Genomic DNA, 15,707 nt, shown 5'->3' with positions numbered 1-15,707 from the left:
TCTCAGACCTTGGCCATTCAAGTTTCTTGTGGATGAACGAGGTCTGAACCAGTCATTTTTCGCTTTCAGGAATCTCTTATCTGCCATGTTCGGAGGCCAGAAACATCCAGTTAAAAATGTCTGCAATCTCTTTTAATACTTCCAACCTCTTTGCAATGCCAAAGTCTACCTGCCTATCCATTTACACTCCGATCTGACAAGTTTGAGTGTTTGCCGAAAATTCACCAATCAGACAGCCATTTTGGCTGTATTTTGGCAACTATTTAGGAGTGAAATAAGTTGCTGGACCGGTCTCACAATTTGGCCATTCAAGTTCCTTGTCGATTAACGAGGTCTGAACCAGTCATTTTTTCGCTTTAATGAACCTCTTATCTGCCATGTTCGGAGACCACAAACACCCAGTTAAAAATGTCTGCAATCTTTTTAATACTTGCAACCTCTTTGCCATGCCAAAGTCAACCTGCCTATCAATTTACACTCCGATCTGACAAGTTTGAGTGTTTTCCGAAAATACACCAATCAGTTAGCCATTTTGGCTGTATTTTGGCCACTATTTTGGGAGTGAAATAAGTTGCCGGATCGGTCTCAGACCTTGGCCATTCAAGTTCCTTGTCGATTAGAGAGGTCTGAACCAGTCATTTTTCGCTTTAACGAACCTGTTATCGGTCATGTTTGGAGCCCCCAAACACCCCTTTGGAAATGTCTGCAATCTTTATTTTACTTCCAACCTCTTTGAAATGCCAAAGTCTACCTGCCTATCAATTTTGACTTCGTTCTAACAAGTTTGAGTGTTTGCCGAAAAGTCAGCGATCTGTTAGCTGTTTTGGCTGTATTTTGGCCACTATTTTGGAGTGAAATAAGTTGTCGGATCGGTCTCTCGCCTTGGCCATTCAAGTTCCTTGTCGATTAACGAGGTCTGAAGCAGTCAATTTTCGCTTTAACGAACCTGTTATCTGTCATGTTTGGAGCCCCCAAACACCCGGTTAGAAATGACTGCAATTTTGTTTAATACTTCCAACCTCTTTGCAATGCCAAAGTCTACCTGCCTATCTATTTCATTCGTACTGACAAGTTTGAGTGTTTGCCGAAAAGACACCGATCAGTTAGCCATTTTGGCTGTATTTTGGCCACTATTTTGGAGTGAAATAAGTTGTCAGATCAGTCTCAGACAATGGCAATTCAAGCCCCAAAACACCCGGTTAGATACACCGATCAGTTAGCCTTTTTGGCTGTATTTTGGCCACCATTTTGGAGCGAAACCATAAGTTGTGAGATCAGTCTCAGACCTTGGCCATTCAAGTTTCTTGTTGATTAATGAGGTCTGAACCAGTCATTTTTCGCTTTAACGAACCTGTTATCGGTCATGTTTGGAGCCCCAAAACACCCCTTTAGAAGTGTCTGCAATTTTTATTTTACTTCCAACCTCTTTGAAATGCCAAAGTCTACCTGCCTATCAATTTCAATCCCTTCTGACAAGTTTGAGTGTTTGCCGAGAATACACCGATCAGTTAGCCATTTTGGCTGTATTTTGGCCACCATTTTTGAGCGAAACCATAAGTAGTGAGATCGGTCTCAGACCTTGGCCATTCAAGTTTCTTGTGGATGAACGAGGACTGAACCAGTCATTTTTCGCTTTCAGGAATCTCTTATCTGCCATGTTCGGAGGCCAGAAACATCCAGTTAAAAATGTCTGCAATCTCTTTTAATACTTCCAACCTCTTTGCAATGCCAAAGTCTACCTGCCTATCCATTTACACTCCGATCTGACAAGTTTGAGTGTTTGCCGAAAATTCACCAATCAGACAGCCATTTTGGCTGTATTTTGGCAACTATTTAGGAGTGAAATAAGTTGCTGGACCGGTCTCACAATTTGGCCATTCAAGTTCCTTGTCGATTAACGAGGTCTGAACCAGTCATTTTTTCGCTTTAATGAACCTCTTATCTGCCATGTTCGGAGACCACAAACACCCAGTTAAAAATGTCTGCAATCTTTTTAATACTTGCAACCTCTTTGCCATGCCAAAGTCAACCTGCCTATCAATTTACACTCCGATCTGACAAGTTTGAGTGTTTTCCGAAAATACACCAATCAGTTAGCCATTTTGGCTGTATTTTGGCCACTATTTTGGGAGTGAAATAAGTTGCCGGATCGGTCTCACACCTTGGCCATTCAAGTTCCTTGTCGATAAGAGAGGTCTGAACCAGTCATTTTTCGCTTTAACAAACCTGTTATCTGTCATGTTTGGAGCCCCCAAAAACCCGGTTAGAAATGACTGCAATTTTTTTTAATACTTCCAACCTCTTTGCAATGCCAAAGTCTACCTGCCTATCTATTTCATTCGTACTGACAAGTTTGAGTGTTTGCCGAAAAGACACCGATCTGTTAGCCATTTTGGCTGTATTTTGGCCACTATTTTGGAGTGAAATAAGTTGTCAGATCAGTCTCAGACCATGGCAATTTAAGTTCCTTGTCGATTAATGAGGTCTGAACCAGTCATTTTTCGCTTTAAAAAACCTGTTATCGGTTATGTTTGGAGCCCCAAAACACCTGGTTAGAAATGTCTGCAATTTTTATTTTACTTCCAACCTCTTTGAAATACCAAAGTCTACCTGCCTATCAATTTCAATCCCTTCTGACAAGTTTGAGTGTTTGCCGAGAATACACCGATCAGTTAGCCATTTTGGCTGTATTTTGGCCACCATTTTGGAGCGAAACCATAAGTTGTGAGATCAGTCTCAGACCTTGGCCATTCAAGTTTCTTGTTGATTAATGAGGTCTGAACCAGTCATTTTTCGATTTAACAAACCTGTTATTGGTCATGTTTGGAGCCCCCAAACACCCCTTTAGAAATGTCTGCAATTTTTATTTTACTTCCAACCTCTTTGAAATGCCAAAGTCTACCTGCCTATCAATTTCAATCCCTTCTGACAAGTTTGAGTGTTTGCCGAGAATACACCGATCAGTTAGCCATTTTGGCTCTATTTTGGCCACCATTTTGGAGCGAAACCATAAGTTGTGAGATCGGTCTCAGACCTTGGCCATTCAAGTTTCTTGTCGATTAATGAGGTCTGAACCAGTCATTTTTCGCTTTAACGAACCTGTTATCGGTCATGTTTGGAGCCCCCAAACACCCCTTTAGAAATGTCTGCAATCTTTATTTTACTTCCAACCTCTTTGAAATGCCAAAGTCTACCTGCCTATCAATTTTGACTTCGTTCTAACAAGTTTGAGTGTTTGCCGAAAAGTCAGCGATCTGTTAGCTGTTTTGGCTGTATTTTGGCCACTATTTTGGAGTGAAATAAGTTGTCGGATCGGTCTCTCGCCTTGGCCATTCAAGTTCCTTGTCGATTAACGAGGTCTGAAGCAGTCAATTTTCGCTTTAACGAACCTGTTATTTGTCATGTTTGGAGCCCCCAAACACCCGGTTAGAAATGACTGCAATTTTTTTTAATACTTCCAACCTCTTTGCAATGCGAAAGTCTACCTGCCTATCTATTTCATTCGTACTGACAAGTTTGAGTGTTTGCCGAAAAGACACCGATCAGTTAGCCATTTTGGCTGTATTTTGGCCACTATTTTGGAGTGAAATAAGTTGTCAGATCAGTCTCAGACCATGGCAATTCAAGTTCCTTGTCGATTAACGAGGTCTGAACCAGTCATTTTTCGCTTTAACAAACCTGTTATCGGTTATGTTTGGAGCCCCCAAACACCGGGTTAGAAATGTCTGCAATTTTTATTTTACTTCCAACCTTTTGAAATGCCAAAGTCTACCTGCCTATCAATTTCAATCCCTTCTGACAAGTTTGAGTGTTTGCCGAGAATACACCGATCAGTTAGCCTTTTTGGCTGTATTTTGGCCACCATTTTGGAGCGAAACCATAAGTTGTGAGATCAGTCTCAGACCTTGGCCATTCAAGTTTCTTGTTGATTAATGAGGTCTGAACCAGTCATTTTTCGCTTTAACGAACCTGTTATCGGTCATGTTTGGAGCCCCAAAACACCCCTTTAGAAGTGTCTGCAATTTTTATTTTACTTCCAACCTCTTTGAAATGCCAAAGTCTACCTGCCTATCAATTTCAATCCCTTCTGACAAGTTTGAGTGTTTGCCGAGAATACACCGATCAGTTAGCCATTTTGGCTCTATTTTGGCCACCATTTTTGAGCGAAACCATAAGTTGTGAGATCGGTCTCAGACCTTGGCCATTCAAGTTTCTTGTGGATGAACGAGGTCTGAACCAGTCATTTTTCGCTTTCAGGAATCTCTTATCTGCCATGTTCGGAGGCCAGAAACATCCAGTTAAAAATGTCTGCAATCTCTTTTAATACTTCCAACCTCTTTGCAATGCCAAAGTCTACCTGCCTATCAATTTACACTCTGATCCAACAAGTTTGAGTGTTTGCCGAAAATTCACCAATCAGTTAGCCATTTTGGCTGTATTTTGGCAACTATTTAGGAGTGAAATAAGTTGCCGGACCGGTCTCACAATTTGGCCATTCAAGTTCCTTGTCGATTAACGAGGTCTGAACCAGTCATTTTTTCGCTTTAACGAACCTCTTATCTGCCATGTTCGGAGACCACAAACACCCAGTTAAAAATGTCTGCAATCTTTTTAATACTTGCAACCTCTTTGCCATGCCAAAGTCAACCTGCCTATCAATTTACACTCCGATCTGACAAGTTTGAGTGTTTTCCGAAAATACACCAATCAGTTAGCCATTTTGGCTGTATTTTGGCCACTATTTTGGGAGTGAAATAAGTTGCCGGATCGGTCTCAGACCTTGGCCATTCAAGTTCCTTGTCGATTAGAGAGGTCTGAACCAGTCATTTTTCGCTTTAACGAACCTGTTATCGGTCATGTTTGGAGCCCCCAAACACCCCTTTGGAAATGTCTGCAATCTTTTTAATACTTGCAACCTCTTTGCCATGCCAAAGTCTACCTGCCTATCAATTTACACTCCGATCTGACAAGTTTGAGTGTTTTCCGAAAATACACCAATCAGTTAGCCATTTTGGCTGTATTTTGGCCACTATTTTGGGAGTGAAATAAGTTGCCGGATCGGTCTCACACCTTGGCCATTCAAGTTCCTTGTCGATAAGAGAGGTCTGAACCAGTCATTTTTCGCTTTAACAAACCTGTTATCTGTCATGTTTGGAGCCCCCAAAAACCCGGTTAGAAATGACTGCAATTTTTTTTAATACTTCCAACCTCTTTGCAATGCCAAAGTCTACCTGCCTATCTATTTCATTCGTACTGACAAGTTTGAGTGTTTGCCGAAAAGACACCGATCTGTTAGCCATTTTGGCTGTATTTTGGCCACTATTTTGGAGTGAAATAAGTTGTCAGATCAGTCTCAGACCATGGCAATTTAAGTTCCTTGTCGATTAATGAGGTCTGAACCAGTCATTTTTCGCTTTAAAAAACCTGTTATCGGTTATGTTTGGAGCCCCAAAACACCTGGTTAGAAATGTCTGCAATTTTTATTTTACTTCCAACCTCTTTGAAATACCAAAGTCTACCTGCCTATCAATTTCAATCCCTTCTGACAAGTTTGAGTGTTTGCCGAGAATACACCGATCAGTTAGCCATTTTGGCTGTATTTTGGCCACCATTTTGGAGCGAAACCATAAGTTGTGAGATCAGTCTCAGACCTTGGCCATTCAAGTTTCTTGTTGATTAATGAGGTCTGAACCAGTCATTTTTCGATTTAACAAACCTGTTATTGGTCATGTTTGGAGCCCCCAAACACCCCTTTAGAAATGTCTGCAATTTTTATTTTACTTCCAACCTCTTTGAAATGCCAAAGTCTACCTGCCTATCAATTTCAATCCCTTCTGACAAGTTTGAGTGTTTGCCGAGAATACACCGATCAGTTAGCCATTTTGGCTCTATTTTGGCCACCATTTTGGAGCGAAACCATAAGTTGTGAGATCGGTCTCAGACCTTGGCCATTCAAGTTTCTTGTCGATTAATGAGGTCTGAACCAGTCATTTTTCGCTTTAACGAACCTGTTATCGGTCATGTTTGGAGCCCCCAAACACCCCTTTAGAAATGTCTGCAATCTTTATTTTACTTCCAACCTCTTTGAAATGCCAAAGTCTACCTGCCTATCAATTTTGACTTCGTTCTAACAAGTTTGAGTGTTTGCCGAAAAGTCAGCGATCTGTTAGCTGTTTTGGCTGTATTTTGGCCACTATTTTGGAGTGAAATAAGTTGTCGGATCGGTCTCTCGCCTTGGCCATTCAAGTTCCTTGTCGATTAACGAGGTCTGAAGCAGTCAATTTTCGCTTTAACGAACCTGTTATTTGTCATGTTTGGAGCCCCCAAACACCCGGTTAGAAATGACTGCAATTTTTTTTAATACTTCCAACCTCTTTGCAATGCCAAAGTCTACCTGCCTATCTATTTCATTCGTACTGACAAGTTTGAGTGTTTGCCGAAAAGACACCGATCAGTTAGCCATTTTGGCTGTATTTTGGCCACTATTTTGGAGTGAAATAAGTTGTCAGATCAGTCTCAGACCATGGCAATTCAAGTTCCTTGTCGATTAACGAGGTCTGAACCAGTCATTTTTCGCTTTAACAAACCTGTTATCGGTTATGTTTGGAGCCCCCAAACACCGGGTTAGAAATGTCTGCAATTTTTATTTTACTTCCAACCTTTTGAAATGCCAAAGTCTACCTGCCTATCAATTTCAATCCCTTCTGACAAGTTTGAGTGTTTGCCGAGAATACACCGATCAGTTAGCCTTTTTGGCTGTATTTTGGCCACCATTTTGGAGCGAAACCATAAGTTGTGAGATCAGTCTCAGACCTTGGCCATTCAAGTTTCTTGTTGATTAATGAGGTCTGAACCAGTCATTTTTCGCTTTAACGAACCTGTTATCGGTCATGTTTGGAGCCCCAAAACACCCCTTTAGAAGTGTCTGCAATTTTTATTTTACTTCCAACCTCTTTGAAATGCCAAAGTCTACCTGCCTATCAATTTCAATCCCTTCTGACAAGTTTGAGTGTTTGCCGAGAATACACCGATCAGTTAGCCATTTTGGCTCTATTTTGGCCACCATTTTTGAGCGAAACCATAAGTTGTGAGATCGGTCTCAGACCTTGGCCATTCAAGTTTCTTGTGGATGAACGAGGTCTGAACCAGTCATTTTTCGCTTTCAGGAATCTCTTATCTGCCATGTTTGGAGGCCAGAAACATCCAGTTAAAAATGTCTGCAATCTCTTTTAATACTTCCAACCTCTTTGCAATGCCAAAGTCTACCTGCCTATCAATTTACACTCTGATCCAACAAGTTTGAGTGTTTGCCGAAAATTCACCAATCAGTTAGCCATTTTGGCTGTATTTTGGCAACTATTTAGGAGTGAAATAAGTTGCCGGACCGGTCTCACAATTTGGCCATTCAAGTTCCTTGTCGATTAACGAGGTCTGAACCAGTCATTTTTTCGCTTTAACGAACCTCTTATCTGCCATGTTCGGAGACCACAAACACCCAGTTAAAAATGTCTGCAATCTTTTTAATACTTGCAACCTCTTTGCCATGCCAAAGTCAACCTGCCTATCAATTTACACTCCGATCTGACAAGTTTGAGTGTTTTCCGAAAATACACCAATCAGTTAGCCATTTTGGCTGTATTTTGGCCACTATTTTGGGAGTGAAATAAGTTGCCGGATCGGTCTCAGACCTTGGCCATTCAAGTTCCTTGTCGATTAGAGAGGTCTGAACCAGTCATTTTTCGCTTTAACGAACCTGTTATCGGTCATGTTTGGAGCCCCCAAACACCCCTTTGGAAATGTCTGCAATCTTTATTTTACTTCCAACCTCTTTGAAATGCCAAAGTCTACCTGCCTATCAATTTTGACTTCGTTCTAACAAGTTTGAGTGTTTGCCGAAAAGTCAGCGATCTGTTAGCTGTTTTGGCTGTATTTTGGCCACTATTTTGGAGTGAAATAAGTTGTCGGATCGGTCTCTCGCCTTGGCCATTCAAGTTCCTTGTCGATTAACGAGGTCTGAAGCAGTCAATTTTCGCTTTAACGAACCTGTTATCTGTCATGTTTGGAGCCCCCAAACACCCGGTTAGAAATGACTGCAATTTTGTTTAATACTTCCAACCTCTTTGCAATGCTAAAGTCTACCTGCCTATCTATTTCATTCGTACTGACAAGTTTGAGTGTTTGCCGAAAAGACACCGATCAGTTAGCCATTTTGGCTGTATTTTGGCCACTATTTTGGAGTGAAATAAGTTGTCAGATCAGTCTCAGACAATGGCAATTCAAGCCCCAAAACACCCGGTTAGATACACCGATCAGTTAGCCTTTTTGGCTGTATTTTGGCCACCATTTTGGAGCGAAACCATAAGTTGTGAGATCAGTCTCAGACCTTGGCCATTCAAGTTTCTTGTTGATTAATGAGGTCTGAACCAGTCATTTTTCGCTTTAACGAACCTGTTATCGGTCATGTTTGGAGCCCCAAAACACCCCTTTAGAAGTGTCTGCAATTTTTATTTTACTTCCAACCTCTTTGAAATGCCAAAGTCTACCTGCCTATCAATTTCAATCCCTTCTGACAAGTTTGAGTGTTTGCCGAGAATACACCGATCAGTTAGCCATTTTGGCTGTATTTTGGCCACCATTTTTGAGCGAAACCATAAGTTGTGAGATCGGTCTCAGACCTTGGCCATTCAAGTTTCTTGTGGATGAACGAGGTCTGAACCAGTCATTTTTCGCTTTCAGGAATCTCTTATCTGCCATGTTCGGAGGCCAGAAACATCCAGTTAAAAATGTCTGCAATCTCTTTTAATACTTCCAACCTCTTTGCAATGCCAAAGTCTACCTGCCTATCCATTTACACTCCGATCTGACAAGTTTGAGTGTTTGCCGAAAATTCACCAATCAGACAGCCATTTTGGCTGTATTTTGGCAACTATTTAGGAGTGAAATAAGTTGCTGGACCCGTCTCACAATTTGGCCATTCAAGTTCCTTGTCGATTAACGAGGTCTGAACCAGTCATTTTTTCGCTTTAATGAACCTCTTATCTGCCATGTTCGGAGACCACAAACACCCAGTTAAAAATGTCTGTAATCTTTTTAATACTTGCAACCTCTTTGCCATGCCAAAGTCAACCTGCCTATCCATTTACACTCCGATCTGACAAGTTTGAGTGTTTGCCGAAAATTCACCAATCAGACAGCCATTTTGGCTGTATTTTGGCAACTATTTAGGAGTGAAATAAGTTGCTGGACCCGTCTCACAATTTGGCCATTCAAGTTCCTTGTCGATTAACGAGGTCTGAACCAGTCATTTTTTCGCTTTAATGAACCTCTTATCTGCCATGTTCGGAGACCACAAACACCCAGTTAAAAATGTCTGTAATCTTTTTAATACTTGCAACCTCTTTGCCATGCCAAAGTCAACCTGCCTATCCATTTACACTCCGATCTGACAAGTTTGAGTGTTTGCCGAAAATTCACCAATCAGACAGCCATTTTGGCTGTATTTTGGCAACTATTTAGGAGTGAAATAAGTTGCTGGACCCGTCTCACAATTTGGCCATTCAAGTTCCTTGTCGATTAACGAGGTCTGAACCAGTCATTTTTTCGCTTTAATGAACCTCTTATCTGCCATGTTCGGAGACCACAAACACCCAGTTAAAAATGTCTGTAATCTTTTTAATACTTGCAACCTCTTTGCCATGCCAAAGTCAACCTGCCTATCAATTTACACTCCGATCTGACAAGTTTGAGTGTTTTCCGAAAATACACCGATCAGTTAGCCATTTTGGCTCTATTTTGGCCACCATTTTGGAGCGAAACCATAAGTTGTGAGATCGGTCTCAGACCTTGGCCATTCAAGTTTCTTGTCGATTAATGAGGTCTGAACCAGTCATTTTTCGCTTTAACGAACCTGTTATCGGTCATGTTTGGAGCCCCAAAACACCCGGTTAGAAATGTCTGCAATTTTTATTTTACTTCCAACCTCTTTGAAATGCCAAAGTCTACCTGCCTATCAATTTCAATCCCTTCTGACAAGTTTGAGTGTTTGCCGAGAATACACCGATCAGTTAGCCTTTTTGGCTGTATTTTGGCCACCATTTTGGAGCGAAACCATAAGTTGTGAGATCGGTCTCAGACCTTGGCCATTCAAGTTTCTTGTCGATTAATGAGGTCTGAACCAGTCATTTTTCGATTTAACGAACCTGTTATCGGTCATGTTTGGAGCCCCCAAACACCCCTTTAGAAATGTCTGCAATCTTTATTTTACTTCCAACCTCTTTGAAATGCCAAAGTCTACCTGCCTATCAATTTTGACTTCGTTCTGACAAGTTTGAGTGTTTGCCGAAAAGTCAGCGATCTGTTAGCTGTTTTGGCTGTATTTTGGGCACTATTTTGGAGTGAAATAAGTTGTCGGATCGGTCTCACGCCTTGGCCATTCAAGTTCCTTGTCGATTAACGAGGTCTGAACCAGTCATTTTTCGATTTAACGAACCTGTTATCGGTCATGTTTGGAGCCCCCAAACACCCTTTAGAAATGTCTGCAATCTTTATTTTACTTCCAACCTCTTTGAAATGCCAAAGTCTACCTGCCTATCAATTTTGACTTCGTTCTGACAAGTTTGAGTGTTTGCCGAAAAGTCAGCGATCTGTTAGCTGTTTTGGCTGTATTTTGGGCACTATTTTGGAGTGAAATAAGTTGTCGGATCGGTCTCACGCCTTGGCCATTCAAGTTCCTTGTCGATTAACGAGGTCTGAACCAGTCATTTTTCGATTTAACGAACCTGTTATCTGTCATGTTTGGAGCCCCCAAACACCCCTTTAGAAATGTCTGCAATCTTTATTTTACTTCCAACCTCTTTGAAATGCCAAAGTCTACCTGCCTATCAATTTTGACTTCGTTCTGACAAGTTTGAGTGTTTGCCGAAAAGTCAGCGATCTGTTAGCTGTTTTGGCTGTATTTTGGGCACTATTTTGGAGTGAAATAAGTTGTCGGATCGGTCTCTCGCCTTGGCCATTCAAGTTCCTTGTTGATTAACGAGGTCTGAAGCAGTCAATTTTCGCTTTAACGAACCTGTTATCTGTCATGTTTGGAGCCCCCAAAAACCCGGTTAGAAATGACTGCAATTTTTTTTAATACTTCCAACCTCTTTGCAATGCCAAAGTCTACCTGCCTATCTATTTCATTCGTACTGACAAGTTTGAGTGTTTGCCGAAAAGACACCGATCTGTTAGCCATTTTGGCTGTATTTTGGCCACTATTTTGGAGTGAAATAAGTTGTCAGATCAGTCTCAGACCATGGCAATTTAAGTTCCTTGTCGATTAATGAGGTCTGAACCAGTCATTTTTCGCTTTAAAAAACCTGTTATCGGTTATGTTTGGAGCCCCAAAACACCTGGTTAGAAATGTCTGCAATTTTTATTTTACTTCCAACCTCTTTGAAATACCAAAGTCTACCTGCCTATCAATTTCAATCCCTTCTGACAAGTTTGAGTGTTTGCCGAGAATACACCGATCAGTTAGCCATTTTGGCTGTATTTTGGCCACCATTTTGGAGCGAAACCATAAGTTGTGAGATCAGTCTCAGACCTTGGCCATTCAAGTTTCTTGTTGATTAATGAGGTCTGAACCAGTCATTTTTCGATTTAACAAACCTGTTATTGGTCATGTTTGGAGCCCCCAAACACCCCTTTAGAAATGTCTGCAATTTTTATTTTACTTCCAACCTCTTTGAAATGCCAAAGTCTACCTGCCTATCAATTTCAATCCCTTCTGACAAGTTTGAGTGTTTGCCGAGAATACACCGATCAGTTAGCCATTTTGGCTCTATTTTGGCCACCATTTTGGAGCGAAACCATAAGTTGTGAGATCGGTCTCAGACCTTGGCCATTCAAGTTTCTTGTCGATTAATGAGGTCTGAACCAGTCATTTTTCGCTTTAACGAACCTGTTATCGGTCATGTTTGGAGCCCCCAAACACCCCTTTAGAAATGTCTGCAATCTTTATTTTACTTCCAACCTCTTTGAAATGCCAAAGTCTACCTGCCTATCAATTTTGACTTCGTTCTAACAAGTTTGAGTGTTTGCCGAAAAGTCAGCGATCTGTTAGCTGTTTTGGCTGTATTTTGGCCACTATTTTGGAGTGAAATAAGTTGTCGGATCGGTCTCTCGCCTTGGCCATTCAAGTTCCTTGTCGATTAACGAGGTCTGAAGCAGTCAATTTTCGCTTTAACGAACCTGTTATCTGTCATGTTTGGAGCCCCCAAACACCCGGTTAGAAATGACTGCAATTTTTTTTAATACTTCCAACCTCTTTGCAATGCCAAAGTCTACCTGCCTATCTATTTCATTCGTACTGACAAGTTTGAGTGTTTGCCGAAAAGACACCGATCAGTTAGCCATTTTGGCTGTATTTTGGCCACTATTTTGGAGTGAAATAAGTTGTCAGATCAGTCTCAGACCATGGCAATTCAAGTTCCTTGTCGATTAACGAGGTCTGAACCAGTCATTTTTCGCTTTAACAAACCTGTTATCGGTTATGTTTGGAGCCCCCAAACACCCGGTTAGAAATGTCTGCAATTTTTATTTTACTTCCAACCTTTTGAAATGCCAAAGTCTACCTGCCTATCAATTTCAATCCCTTCTGACAAGTTTGAGTGTTTGCCGAGAATACACCGATCAGTTAGCCTTTTTGGCTGTATTTTGGCCACCATTTTGGAGCGAAACCATAAGTTGTGAGATCAGTCTCAGACCTTGGCCATTCAAGTTTCTTGTTGATTAATGAGGTCTGAACCAGTCATTTTTCGCTTTAACGAACCTGTTATCGGTCATGTTTGGAGCCCCAAAACACCCCTTTAGAAGTGTCTGCAATTTTTATTTTACTTCCAACCTCTTTGAAATGCCAAAGTCTACCTGCCTATCAATTTCAATCCCTTCTGACAAGTTTGAGTGTTTGCCGAGAATACACCGATCAGTTAGCCATTTTGGCTGTATTTTGGCCACCATTTTTGAGCGAAACCATAAGTTGTGAGATCGGTCTCAGACCTTGGCCATTCAAGTTTCTTGTGGATGAACGAGGTCTGAACCAGTCATTTTTCGCTTTCAGGAATTTCTTATCTGCCATGTTCGGAGGCCAGAAACATCCAGTTAAAAATGTCTGCAATCTCTTTTAATACTTCCAACCTCTTTGCAATGCCAAAGTCTACCTGCCTATCAATTTACACTCCCATCCAACAAGTTTGAGTGTTTGCCGAAAATTCACCAATCAGTTAGCCATTTTGGCTGTATTTTGGCAACTATTTAGGAGTGAAATAAGTTGCCGGACTGGTCTCACAATTTGGCCATTCAAGTTCCTTGTCGATTAACGAGGTCTGAACCAGTCATTTTTTCGCTTTAACGAACCTCTTATCTGCCATGTTCGGAGACCACAAACACCCAGTTAAAAATGTCTGCAATCTTTTTAATACTTGCAACCTCTTTGCCATGCCAAAGTCAACCTGCCTATCAATTTACACTCCGATCTGACAAGTTTGAGTGTTTTCCGAAAATACACCAATCAGTTAGCCATTTTGGCTGTATTTTGGCCACTATTTTGGGAGTGAAATAAGTTGCCGGATCGGTCTCAGACCTTGGCCATTCAAGTTCCTTGTCGATTAGAGAGGTCTGAACCAGTCATTTTTCGCTTTAACGAACCTGTTATCGGTCATGTTTGGAGCCCCCAAACACCCCTTTGGAAATGTCTGCAATCTTTATTTTACTTCCAACCTCTTTGAAATGCCAAAGTCTACCTGCCTATCAATTTTGACTTCGTTCTGGCAAATTTGAGTGTTTGCCGAAAAGTCAGCGATCTGTTAGCTGTTTTGGCTGTATTTTGGCCACTATTTCGGAGTGAAATAAGTTGTCGGATCGGTCTCACGCCTTGGCCATTCAAGTTCCTTGTCGATTAACGAGGTCTGAAGCAGTCAATTTTCGCTTTAACGAACCTGTTATCTGTCATGTTTGGAGCCCCCAAACACCCGGTTAGAAATGACTGCAATTTTGTTTAATACTTCCAACCTCTTTGCAATGCCAAAGTCTACCTGCCTATCTATTTCATTCGTACTGACAAGTTTGAGTGTTTGCCGAAAAGACACCGATCAGTTAGCCATTTTGGCTGTATTTTGGCCACTATTTTGGAGTGAAATAAGTTGTCAGATCAGTCTCAGACAATGGCAATTCAAGTTCTTTGTCGATTAACGAGGTCTGAACCAGTCATTTTTCGCTTTAACAAACCTGTTATCGGTCATGTTTGGAGCCCCAAAACACCCGGTTAGAAATGTCTGCAATTTTTATTTTACTTCCAACCTCTTTGCAATGCCAAAGTCTACCTGCCTATCAATTTCAATCCCTTCTGACAAGTTTGAGTGTTTGCCGAGAATACACCGATCAGATAGCCATTTTGGCTGTATTTTGGCCACCATTTTGGAGCGAAACCATAAGTTGTGAGATCGGTCTCAGACCTTGGCCATTCAAGTTTCTTGTTGATTAATGAGGTCTGAACCAGATATTTTTTGATTTAACGAACCTGTTATCGGTCATGTTTGGAGCCCCCAAACACCCCTTTAGAAATGTCTGCAATCTTTATTTTACTTCCAACCTCTTTGCAATGCCAAAGTCTACCTGCCTATCTATTTCATTCGTACTGACATGTTTGAGTGTTTGCCGAAAATTCACCAATCAGTTAGCCATTTTGGCTGTATTTAGGCCACCATTTTGGAGCGAAAGCATAAGTTGTCAGTTCGGTCTCAGACCTTGGCCATTCAAGTTTCTTGTGGATGAACGAGGTCTGAACCAGTCATTTTTCGCTTTCACGAATCTCTTATCTGCCATGTTCGGAGGCCAGAAACATCCAGTTAAAAATGTCTGCAATCTCTTTTAATACTTCCAACCTCTTTGCAATGCCAAAGTCTACCTGCCTATCCATTTACACTCCGATCTGACAAGTTTGAGTGTTTGCCGAAAATTCACCAATCAGACAGCCATTTTGGCTGTATTTTGGCAACTATTTAGGAGTGAAATAAGTTGCTGGACCGGTCTCACAATTTGGCCATTCAAGTTCCTTGTCGATTAACGAGGTCTGAACCAGTCATTTTTTCGCTTTAATGAACCTCTTATCTGCCATGTTCGGAGACCACAAACACCCAGTTAAAAATGTCTGCAATCTTTTTAATACTTGCAACCTCTTTGCCATGCCAAAGTCAACCTGCCTATCAATTTACACTCCGATCTGACAAGTTTGAGTGTTTTCCGAAAATACACCAATCAGTTAGCCATTTTGGCTGTATTTTGGCCACTATTTTGGGAGTGAAATAAGTTGCCGGATCGGTCTCACACCTTGGCCATTCAAGTTTCTTGTCGATAAGAGAGGTCTGAACCAGTCATTTTTCGCTTTAACAAACCTGTTATCGGTTATGTTTGGAGCCACAAAACACCCCTTCAGAAATGTCTGCAATTTTTATTTTACTTCCAACCTCTTTGAAATGCCAAAGCCTACCTGCCTATCAATTTCAATCCCTTCTGACAAGTTTGAGTGTTTGCCGAGAATACACCGATCAGTTAGCCATTTTGGCTGTATTTTGGCCACCATTTTGGAGCGAAACCATAAGTTGTGAGATCGGTCTCAGACCTTGGCCATTCAAGTTTCTTGTCGATTAATGAGGTCTGAACCAGTCATT

The sequence above is a fragment of the Haliotis rufescens genome, unplaced genomic scaffold (assembly GCF_023055435.1).
Source record: "Haliotis rufescens isolate VD_foot unplaced genomic scaffold, xgHalRufe1.0.p SCAF_9, whole genome shotgun sequence".
Classification (NCBI taxonomy): Eukaryota; Metazoa; Mollusca; class Gastropoda; order Lepetellida; family Haliotidae; genus Haliotis; species Haliotis rufescens.
This window is presented reverse-complemented; position numbering follows the sequence as displayed.